Consider the following 12,403-nt stretch of genomic DNA (forward strand, 5'->3'; position numbering starts at 1 on the left):
AGACTTGGAAAGCCATGATCATTGTTCCAAGTATACACACATCAGAGAGAAGGGTTAGTTACACTAGGTATGGATCCAGAGAACAGAACCATGGCCACTGTTTGAACTTTCTATTATTCACATTAGTGAATTATTTCCCATACCGAAAAAAAATGAAGTGGTATTAGCCAAACTAGCATTAGACAAGAAGCACCAGTCAGCTCACATATGCACAGTCAAATCGGAGCATATCCTAGCAGGATGTGGTTAAATATACTTGAGATCAGTTATTGTTCAGTTATTCATCCTTTTTGTGGTGGCCCAAATAGGATGACTCATGTCATAATCTGAGAGTAAAGAGCAAACACTTACTGTTGCTCTGGGAAAACAATAGGGCGATGGACAATGCACTAGAAAAAAGAAGGGAGCCATGGTAGACACCATCGCTGGTCCATTCCATAGCAATGCTCCCTTCTTGCTTAGTTTACAGAACGCTGATTTTACTCAGGATTCGACATACTCAGCCATGGCAGCCATCCCAGGACATGAACTATGATAGATCTAATCCAAGCAAAGGAATTCTGATTCTCTACTCAAATCTGTTTAGAAGTGGTGCTGTGGCTCAGACTTATGAGATTGAAAGGGACGTGAGCTGATGAGGAAAGAGAAAAGCTTCTGAGAAGAAATCTACTCCCTAATAAAGACAGTTGACAAAGAAGCTGCATTGAATGTGGCTGTGTAAAGCTGTGATGTTTGGGGCTGAGGCAGAGATGTCTATGAGACATCAGCTGTAAAGATGAGACTCCCATCTGCAGAGGGTGTATTCATAGAAAGAGGTTGAGTCCTTGATGACATCAGTGGGCTGCTACTTGAACCCTGAAAAATATGCCTTTGGGTTTCTTGTTCTACAACCTAATTGAAGGTCTCTGTTGAAGAAGTCACTGTTAATCTGTCCAGTACAGCTAAAGGCTTTCCTGATAGTAGGCTACACTAACTTAGGTACAAAATGCAAAATTCTCTACAGGAGGTGACAGACTTTACGGTTAGCACAGTTTTGAAGACTGAAAGACGTATACAGCTAGAGACAAATTAGAAGTAACTCTCCCTTCCATTATCTGCTTCCATTTTGAAAGAAAATATCATACAACAAATAAGATACAAACCTATTGTGGTAGAAGAATGTCCAAAAATGTCCCTGGTATCACTCCGGGTTGCTTGGACAACTAGCTAGCTGAAGCCGGGTGACCTCTTGGAATCTGGTCATGTGCCTGTAACATGGCAGGTGGGCAACATGAAAGGATTCCACCTTGCATGACAAGTGGAGTCCAACATGCGGACCACTCTGCATGTCATTGATAGTGACATTTACTACAGGTGGCCACAGAGCTTCAGTGGAAGGCAACCAAGGCAAGCATAGAGCTCTTAATCTGAGTTCTTTTTTTCTTTTTTTGAGACAGGATCTTGCTCTGTCTCCCAGCTGGAGTGCAGCTGGTGTGATCAAGGCTCACTGCAGCCTCATGGGCTCAGACGATCCTCCCAACTCAGCCTCCCGATTGGCTGGGATTACAGGCATGCACCACCATGCCTGGCTAATTTTTGTATTTTGTGTAGAGACAGGGTCTTGCTATTTTGCCCAGGCTGGTCTTGAGGTTCAAGCACTCTGCACGCCTCAGCCTTCCAAAGTGCTGGGGTACAGGCGTGAGCCACTGTGCTCAGCCTCAATCTGAGTTCTAACAGGAAAAAAAGGTTTCAGCACTCTGATGACTATTTTTATTATATTAATATTAATACATCCTTCTTTGATACTTAATGGGAGACATTTACATCTATAGAGTCAGTGCTTCAAGGAAAGAAGCAGGCAAATACAAAAAATTTGGTACATGACAAGACATCACAATTCTAGCCTGAAACTTCTGAGTATATGACATTAGCATACAAAGATTTCACAGTGTGTAGACCAGAGACCACACATCGACAGCATAACATTTTACCCAGAAGTCACTCCATTGAGACCTCAATCCAGAAATAGAAGACAGTTTCTAAGTTAACTCGTCTTTTCTATGGTAATAAGAAGCTGAAGAAACATCCCTACCCCTTCAGGCTGGCGTGTGCTCTGCAGCTCCCCACAGTCCCCATTCTCCCTGTTGTCGCTTGCCATTTTTTTTTTTAGCTGTCCTTTCTTTGTGTGCCTTCATAGCCACATGTTTTACTGGATGAAAAATATTTCTCTGTTCCTATGCCTGTATCAAAAGTGACAAAGTAAAAGCCTGAAAAAAAAAAAACAAACCCTATACTTAAAGAAAAAATGGAAGAGAAGGAAAATTATTCTTTTTTAGTAAAGAAGAGCAATTTCTCACTCTTTGAGAAGCACACACCCAGCTTCCTTGAGTCTTTCATTTTCCTCCCCTGCCCTGACAGCATTTAAATTCAGCTTCTGGTACAGATAGTTAACACTGCTTGAGAAATGAATGGGATGTAGCATCCTGTCCATTACTTTGAGAATTAGCATATATTTCTAACTCGCAGTATTTCTAAATTCTGCTTTGACTCCAGGAATTAACTTGGATAAATCATTCACTATAACGAATCTACGCTTAGCAACCTAATATATCAAATATGCCCAAAACGTGATAATAATTTTAGTATTTACTATGTGCATAGTACTATAAGTGCTTTTGCATACATTAGTACATTTAAACCTCATAACTCTACCAGGTAGGTACTACTACTATTATCCCTATTTTACAGAGAAGGAAACTGAGACACAAGTTACATCTAGATTATACGACAGATGTGGCAGAACTGAGCCAGGAATCCAGGCTGACTGTACCAAACTTAAGGGAATGGTTTCAAAGCATCATGAATCTTTGGAGGATCTGAGAATGAGAGGAACAGAAGCAGTACTTTGTATCTCAAAGCCCAAATATGGAAACCAGTGATATGGCTGCACTCTAGTTGGCTTCATTCTGCAATCAAACATCGGTGAATCTGTTGGAGCCATCAGCAGCATCAACATGCCCACAGTGGAAGCGAAGTGAATGTACACAAAGAGGGACAGTTTCTACTCAGCGCTGACCTGCTGTGCCTCGGGGTGTCTCTTGGTCCTTGGGTTTACTTTTGGTGGAATCAGGGCATTGGACTTGCTCTAAGGTGGTTTCTTCCTCTAAAGCTGTGTGATTCTGTGGCTCTGTATCAGGAATCGAGCTAGCATTTGTCTAAGGAAAAAAATGGATAAATGTTTCTGCTTTTTGTATCACGTGAACAAAGGTTAGCAGAGAAGACAGTGCTACCGAAGGACCCTGTATGCTACACATCTCTCTTTCAAGAGACGCACAAGTGCCGCAGTGCCTCGGCCATGCCCCAACGGACATTAAACATTGATTCCTTCTCTTCCAAGCTCACACATCACATCTTCCAAGCCTCCTGCCCCACCCACACATATAGACCCAGAGAACAGCCCTCTCCCTTGATGCTATAATGCTTTGTTCTCACCTCACTGCCAGCCCCTTCCCCGTGGCGGTGACCTGCAGGTGTACCCTCTGCTTTAGCCTCGACACTCTCCGAGATTCCTTCATTCTCGTGCTCTCACTCCACTTGCATTAGCAAGTCCTCAAAGATTATTTGAAGAGCCCAAATTTGAATTTTAGTCTTTGCTATTTATTTTCTGCACAACCTCGACTAAGTACCTCAAAATTCTCAGTGCTTCTATTTTATCATATACAAAATAAAGACTATTTTATTTATTGGGCCTGACTCAAAGTTTTGAAGTTCTGAAGTGAAAGAACAGTGAATACCAGAGAATAGCTGAGGCAGGCAGGCAGCCTGGGCCCTCCCAAAACAATGCCAGGACGACTAGGTCTCAGAGAATCACAGAAAGTTCCCCTTTATATGGTCAGATCAAGCCTTTGGCCTTTGGGTAAGGCTGTACCCAACGAACAAAGAAAGACAGCTTTATCTCTCTATCAAAGAGTTCCGGCAAACCTTTGAAGTCAATGTTATGATGTTCCTGGCTAGGTGACATTGGGGAAAACCTTCCTGTGATTTGCCCCAATTCCCTCCCCTCAGCTTCAATCCTCGGTGGAGGCAAAGCAGCCTTGCTCATTCACAGCCTAAAAAACAGAGGCTGGGGCAGGGAAAATTGTAGTTCATTCTTTAATTTGAAACCTTGATCAATGAATTAATGCCATCAGTTAACATTTTCTAAGACAGGAGACAAAAGATTTCATGCAAACTTGGGGTTCTCTGGGAGCTGTGGTTTATCAGGCCCACTGACACCATTCAGATCCTTAGGAGGAGCTTGTCTCCCTTCGCATTAATTATCTTACATGGAAAAGATTCTGTTACTTTCATTTATCCTCCTAGGAAAAGTGGATTCTGTGCAAAATCATTAGATGACTCTTCTCATGGTACCTCTGTGTTCCATTTTACTTTTACAGGTCTATAATTACACTTTGTATTCTAGGTTTCAATGTGTCCTAACTTTATAAGAGTCAGTGAATACTGTTAATTTCTTTTTAAAAAGTACTAGAAATAGTGCATCTGGGTTTATATTTTTCTCCTGGACCTAATTCTTCTGCCCTTATGCATTTTAGCAAGCAAGTCTTGTAAGCATTTTGCCTCTCTGACTACTGCTTTTTTTCTGCATGAGGAATAGCAGTTACAAAGCCAAAAGGACCTTCCTTACATGGATCTTGCTTTGTCTTGACCTTGACAGAGGAGTGAATTAAAGATGCATTTAGCTATTGCATCCACTGGATGTTAACAAGAACCAGTTACAGGGTGTGTCCTCTTCTATGCCCCAGAAACTGTTCATACCTTTACCATCCCTCTCCTCTTTCACTCCCAGCTTCTGAAAAAAGAACTCCCCCTACATGAGGTCCTTAATCCCATGAGAAGCTTTCACAGCTCCCTGTCGCTTCTCTTGCAATATCAAAGGTGTTCATGTCTTGAACCTTAAAAAAAAAAAGTCTTCAATCACTTGCAGATGATTTTTAAACTGGGACACTTGGTTGGCTTTGGTGGACTGTAAAGAACTGAAGTGAAAGCAAAATGTCAAAAAAAAAAAAAAAAAAAAAAAAAAAAAAAGCCAGAAAAAACAAACCTTTACCCTGCCATGTTTGAAACTGTAGATGAGCTAGAACGAGAGTTCCCAGCTAGCCCCCAGCTTAAGGAAAACTGCCGAGGGTGGCAATAGTCCTGCCTGCCTGTGTTTCAGGGGTGGGCAAGACAGGGGACAGTGAAGATGGGGGAATGACTAAGAGCATATCACACACAAGTTCATGGAGATATTACCTTTCGTGGTATTGCCAAATAAGCAGCTGGACATTACCCAGTACTATTTTACCTTTCTGGTTCTAATGCATTATCTTTTATGCTAGTTACAAGGACAGCCACATGTTATCAGTATCTCTAAATATATTGCAACACTTTTGACTAAGGACCTAACCTCAATATAAGATGCTTTGCTAGCATGTATACAAAAAATCAAAAAGAGTTCAAGTAAAGGAAGTAAAGGCTTAATGTAAAATAAAATAGGGCAGGGATCAGCACACTGTTTCTGTGAAGGGTCAGCGAACAGGTTAGGCTCTGCAGGCTCTCCATCTCCCTCACAACTCCGCTCTGCCGTCGTAACATGAAAGCAGTCAAAGACAATACATAAATACGTGGGCATAGCTGTGTTCCAGAACTAATTTATTTACAAAAACAGGCGGCAGGAAGGATTTGACACACAAGCCATAATTTGTCAAGCCCTGAAAATGAGGAGATCCCCAAATAAGTAGAAGCACTTTAGTACTCTCCACAGAACCCTCATTTACCCCTAGGTTACAGGGCTACATACAAAGCTGTGCTTATCCCTAAAACAGAAGCTCTGTGAGGGCAGAAACGCTGCTATGTTCACAACTGTATTCCCAGTACCTAGAAGAGAACTGGCATAGTTGGTATAAGTAGGTACTCACAATAAAGATGTGTTGATTGAATTAACTAATGAATGAACAATTTATGGAGCTTTAAAAGGCAATTCTGACCATAGGTGATTTTCTTGTACTACCAAATCCACCCTCACTGCCATCCCGTCACATCCCACTTCTCTGCAAATTGGACAATTGTATTGGAACTAGGGTACCAAAATGATGACTCCTTCTAAAAACCTTTACACTAACTTAGGAAAAAATTTGCTTTTCAACAGCTAAGATAACATGAAGCCATGTATATCTTACATTTTTCTCATTCACCTTTGTTTTAGTTAAATCATTCTCTAGCAAATTCTCTTTCAAAGCAAAGGCAATGTCTAAGAGGGCAAAACTATTAACAACTATCTTCCAGGAACCACAAGTTCATGCAGATGGTAACTTTCGTGATATTGCCAAATACATAGCCCAGGCAATGACCTTTCTGGTTCTCAGGCATTATCTTTTATGGTAGTCACAAGGGCAGTCACAAGTTATCAGTACTTTATCACAAATCATGCTTCACCTATAGAAAGGTAAAAAAAATAACTCACGGCCGGGCGCGGTGGCTCAAGCCTGTAATCCCAGCACTTTGGGAGGCCGAGGCGGGTGGATCACGAGGTCAAGAGATCGAGACCATCCTGGTCAACATGGTGAAACCCCCGTCTCTACTAAAAATACAAAAAATTAGCTGGGCATGGTGGCACGTGCCTGTAATCCCAGCTACTCAGGAGGCTGAGGCAGGAGAATTGCCTGAACCCAGGAGGCGGAGGTTGCGGTGAGCCGAGATCGCGCCATTGCACTCCAGCCTGGGTAACAAGAGTGAAACTCCGTCTCAAAAAAAAAAAAAAATAAATAAAAAAATGGCGGATGTACGAAAATCAAATAAATAACTCACACTCATCTCTCCTAAAAAATATGTGGTTCTCATAAGATCTGGGCCATCGCTGTGCATATTATTAAGTGAGTACTAAGAGTTCTTGACAGGGTGGGAAAAGCACCAAATGAAAAGTGAGGCACTACTGTGGCCCTTCCATTTCAAAAAAAGTGAGTTCAGACCATCATCTGCTAGGAACTACAAGTTCATGCAGATAGTGACTTTTAGACATTGTCAAATATAGTTGGACATTACACTATAATACTTCATCCTTTGGGTTCGGAGGCATTATCTTTTATAGAACCTTGATTAGCTATTAAAATCTAGGAAAAATTTAAAGATAAAATATAACTGATTGCTAATTAATATAGATTTGAATGCTAAATGCAATAGGACCCATATTCAAAGCTTAATTTTGAAGAAACTTCAAACTATAGAGTTAGGATTTTTTTTTCTGTAAACGTCCTTAATGATTATTTGACATCCTCACTTTATAGATGAGATCCAGAGACCCAACGAGGAAGAACAGAATCCTTGTTATCTTCAGAGTAACACAGCATATTTTTTAAATGTGTAAACATAAAACACATTTTATAGTCAACTACAGATGTATCAAATGTTCCCCATGTACCCCTTTGTAAAAAGCACATAAATATTTTGCTAATTCTGAGCCCATATAGTTTTTAAAAAGGGGGAGGCAGATGTTTGAAGATGTGCTATTCTCAAACGCAAACATGACTTCACATGTCAACATGTGCTGGATTTGATTTCAGCCTGCACAGGTAAGTTTCACAACAAGACACTCTTCCTATCCAGGAAGACTTCAGCTTTCAAAGCACAGCGAGTCAGGTACTTAACGTGCAGGGATACTTCAGTGTCCTTGGAAGAAAATCAGGAATAGAAGCCTTCTGTTTGGGTTGCGTGTTTCCCTAAAACTTGTTGAGCAGTACTTTTTTCTAACATCGGACAGCAGCTCGCTAGGAGTACAGAGATTGAGCGAGGATGCTCACGTCAACCCTGGTTACCATCTCGAGGTAGACCTGAGCTGCTGCTTTTACTTCTCCGGCTGCAATCAAAGGCATCTCTGATTTTCTTCCTACCACAACACTTTCTTCGCATTTTAATGCAATTTGCCCCGGAAAATGATCTGTTTCACCAAATTCTTTTACAAGGTAATTTTCTAGAACACATGTGTTGTTATAAGGAAGTTAAAACTCAATTTCAAAGGTAAGCACAACCACAAACTAAGACACAACTACACTATAACCCCAAAACCTGTGTATAAGTCATCTGGCACACACCTCTGTTTGCGCATTCTCCCAGTCAACCACATCAACCATAAACACTGAAGTCCACAGGTAGGAGATTTCCAATACTCTAAACATAGGCCCTTCTCAGAAAGCCACAGTCAGCAAAGATCACAGGTCAAAGACTCAACAGTAAAGTGAGATACTATTGATAGGCTTTCAGATTACCATATACAGAAAGGTCATTACACCCAGAATTCTGCCAAGGAACCACCAAGCAAATACACGCACTCACACAGACCCTGCAAGCAGAAAAATGCATTTTATAAGGGCAGACGTCAATAGAAGGGTTAGGTACAACTCCAACTCTGCAAGATCCTACAAAATGAAACGGAGGGGACTGCTGCAGGAGCAGCAGGGAAAAAAAAACACCACATTTTTTAAAGCAGTAGTGTTCTTGGCAAGGTTCAGATGGAAAAACAGCAACAGATCCCAGAAGCAGAGCTGCAGCCAGGAATAACCTAAGCTCAAGCCATTTTAAGTAAGGGCAGGATAATACTTACTAAGGATTCGCTGCATGGTTATACTGGTTCTCTAGGCCTCTAGGCTGAGTGTTCAGGGATTGGATTCTGTTAAGTTACTGTCAAGGGATAAGCAGACCTTTATCATGTATATGCCGGTTATAAGTAGGCACTATAAACCAGCTTCACACCACAACAGGGGAGTAAAGCTGGGGGGAAGCCTTTTCCCTATTTTGCACATGAGATTAATACTAGGAGAATTACAGAAGGCCACACGACTAATAAGTGGAGTCACACCCTTTCCCCTATTCTATCGTACTTCAAAGCCCACGATACCACATTACCAGGCATAAAATATGGCTCCTGCCCTAAAGAGGCTTAAAATAACCTAAACCAATTAGAGATCAATACAGCCAGTATAATGAAGGTTGACCAAGCAAGTATCTTGAGAAACAGAAAGAGAAAGTATTATAAAAGAAGTAGACTTAGGCTCCTCTGAGAATAGGTAGGAGTTGCACAGGACAGTGAAGAGAAGTGGGGGCGGGTTTCTCAGGAAAGCACTATGAGCAGTGACACTGTGGTGGGAAGGAGTCTGGCCCCATTAGCAGGACAGCAAGAAGACCAGGCTGCTTAGAGTGCAAAGATGCATGCTGAAATAAAAAGAAGATTTTAGATAGGAAGGGTGAGGCTGATTATGATAGGCCTTGAGAAGTCAGGCATATTATTTCAAACTTGAGATAGTACATAATGAAGAGAAACTGAAGGTTACATGTTCAGAAGAGTGAAGTGATCATTTTAAAGATTACACAGGCAACATAACTCTGAAAAGATCAGAGGGAAACTTCTCATTCATTCATTCATTCAGCAAACATTTAATGAGAGCTTAGTAAGAGTCAGGCTTGGGAGGCTGTTGCAGTACTGCAAGAGAGAGTGAGGACTAGATTAGAATATAGAAGGAGGGATCTATATAAAACATATTTCAAAGGTCTTGACTCATTGATATAGAGGATGAAGGAAATGAAGGAAAATATGGTTAAAGATAATTCCAATGTTTCAACATTAACATAATTTCCACCGTACTAAGAACCTCGAAAAGCAATGAGAATAACAAACATTAAAGCATAAAAAGAGCTCTGATGATATCGAACAGTCAATAAATAAAACTCCTAAATGGCCTGTTTGGTGTCCTAGTAGCTCATTTATACTTAGTCTGTGGAGAAGAAACTTCAGTGAAAAGACCTTTTCTTTGTGATTAAATGCTGAGTTCCCTTGGCAAGGACAGCAGGGGTCTGCCTAACCAGACAGGCTCCATCAACCCTCCAGCGTACCCCTTCACGATCTGAACCTAGACTGGTTTCATTAGGAAATGTGGCTGCCTCCCTGCTGCCTGGCCACCAGTTTTGACTTTGGAGAAGGGGACAAGGCAAAGTGAAAAGAGAGAAATAAAAAGTGGGCAGAGTCACTTAGAGAGTGGGGAATGGTACAAGATGTCATTTTAAATAAAGGATCCCAGTACTGCTTTCCTTTCTACACCTACTTCCTAGTGTTTTACAATTCCTGGTCCTCAAGCATATAGGAAAGCCTTAAAGAGTCATTACCACATTGTAGCATATTGTCCAGAAACTATTTCAAATGTGCATATTTATGCATATATTAAGTCCCAGCACAGTTCAGCATATGATTGAGACACAAATTCTTAATAATTCATATATTGGCTACAGAAATTTAAAGCTCATTTAAACTTTATATTCGGCAATGGTGCCATTCACTATTGAAGCATACCCTGAACCCCCACTCACTGGGAAATGTGAGAAATGAAAACTGTAACTATCAAACTTCTGTTACTACAAAGAGTGCTCCCGGCCAAAAAAAACAAAATAAAACAAAACAAAACAAAACAAAACCCACAAGCCCCAATACCTTATACCTTAGAGAAATCCAGTCCCGCTTGTCAAATTCAGTGTGGAATTCCCTGAGCCTAGCCCAACTCCAGCAAAAGCAGGTCTTATTTAGTTATAAGGGGAAAGGACTACTCTTCTCTGCAGAATGATGCATTAGCTACCTTACATGTAAGTCCTTAATGTTAGTGTCAAAGTCAAACTTTAAAAGGTTAACATTACAAAGAATCAGTTGTTACAGAAAATCCTTCAACATCCTTCTCATAACAGCTACTCAGATTAATAAGAAAGAAATCAGAGCAGAAAGAAATCCAATAAAAAATGGTTGCAAATAAGTATACGAGGATTTTTGCTCAGACCCCTTGTGGGACAGCCAAGGGCCTAGTCAGGGAAATTCCAAGAGCAAGTCCTCAACGTGCCCCGCAAAGAGGCTTCAAATTGGCTAGGGTCTTCCCCCTCTTTAAGACTAAAAGGTAAACACCCATCAAAATCCTCCAGGCTCCGAGTTTTCATGCCAGGAAGGAGAGACCCACATGATCGCGGAAAGAAACTGTAACCCATTAGCCTCTTCCTGCGCCTCCGATCCGTCGCGGGGCCACCGGCCAGGGGTCCCCCGGCCACCCCCGCCCAGCAGCTACTAAAGTGACAGGTCGCCAGGCAGAAGCCCCTAAATCCCCGAGCCCCACTTACTGGCGCCGCGAACACAGGCGGGGGCCCGCCCCTGCGGTGAGCGCTGCTCCTCGACGAGCCGGGCGCAGCAGCCCGCTCGGGAACTGGAAATGGGGACAATCCCTGCTAGGACCGGCCGAGGGCTCCGTGCCGGGACGCCCGCGAGGTCCGGCGAGTCGCACGGGCCGCACGGCGCATGGTAGTGCAGCAGGAACCCGGTCGTTTTCCAGCCTCCGGCAGGAAAACAAACAAAAGGCTGGGTGGCTTCTAGTGGGGACGACCGGCCGCTTTCCCTGGGAAAAGTTACCCTGCAGCTCCCCTCGCTGGCCCTGCGCGTCCCTGCACCGCGTCCCGTTCGCCCTGGCTCGCCCAACCGAGTTGCGCGGCGCAGCTCCGGGCAGAGGGCTGCACTGCGCCCAGGGATCCCTAACGCCAGCTGAGCACGAGGCGGTCTCCGACTCCAAACGCACTCCTAGTTGCAGATCGGCTCGATCAACCATCAAGACTTAGAAATGGAGGCTGTCGATGGATGTTCTGAGCACATTTAATTAAAGGTAATCGTTGTGAAAACATTTTTCTGATTTGAAAAAACGTAGCTGAGGTGGCACGACATTGTGAAAGTAAGCAATGCCACTGAATTGTATTCAAGGTGGTTAAAGAGCAAATTTCATGTTACCTATACAGAAAAATGCGATGAAAACGCACCTGATTGCCTGGTAACATTCCTTTTAACGTTTAAGAGTTTTTATATTGTTAGCAAGTAGTTGTAAAAACTGGACCCTTATCCGGGTGAGAAACTGACTCTAGTCAGATATCCTCTACACAACAATCGTCCTCCCTCTGTAACTAATTATAGGGAATCTAACACATGTAATTTTATAACACATTCATTTATGTCATAAGTGTAGACATTACCTAAAATCATCCTTATGAGGCTAGAGCGCTTTGAAAAAAGAAGTTGCTTCCAGGTGTCTGATTTTATATTTACATAATTGTTCTAAGCCAACAGTTCTTAAACATTAGCGGGAAGCATCAGAACCACATGGAGGACTTGTTAAAACAAATTCCTGGGCTGCACTCCCAGAGTTGCTGGTGCTAATGCTGCTGGTCACCGCTGCCTTAAGCAACACAGATTTAATTAATAAAGCAGAGCCCCTTTAACACTTTGTGGACTGTTCTCTGAGTTTACAATTCCCAGCTGATCATCATAACAGTTTTTTCTCACTATTTTTATTTTCGAATTCTACAGACTGAAGATTGTTTT

General features: G+C 42.2%; 2 protein-coding genes across 4 annotated transcripts in view; one reads left to right on the forward strand and one right to left on the reverse strand.

Annotated features, from left to right (window-relative positions):
• Positions 1 to 11,428, reverse strand: part of CILK1 (ciliogenesis associated kinase 1) — a 60,652-nt gene extending 49,224 nt beyond the window's left edge. For all 3 annotated transcript variants that reach the window (XR_004275613.1, XM_032299696.1, XM_032299697.1), the window contains exon 1: positions 11,161 to 11,428. The gene's annotated coding sequence lies outside the window, so the exon portion shown is untranslated. The remainder of the gene's footprint in view (positions 1 to 11,160) is intronic.
• Positions 11,429 to 11,553: 125 nt separating this feature from the next.
• Positions 11,554 to 12,403, forward strand: part of FBXO9 (F-box protein 9) — a 45,966-nt gene continuing 45,116 nt past the window's right edge. The window contains exon 1 of the mRNA XM_032299701.1: positions 11,554 to 11,693. The gene's annotated coding sequence lies outside the window, so the exon portion shown is untranslated. The remainder of the gene's footprint in view (positions 11,694 to 12,403) is intronic.

This window comes from Sapajus apella, unplaced genomic scaffold, assembly GCF_009761245.1.
Source record: "Sapajus apella isolate SASKATOON/1434 unplaced genomic scaffold, GSC_monkey_1.0 scaffold41, whole genome shotgun sequence".
Classification (NCBI taxonomy): Eukaryota; Metazoa; Chordata; class Mammalia; order Primates; family Cebidae; genus Sapajus; species Sapajus apella.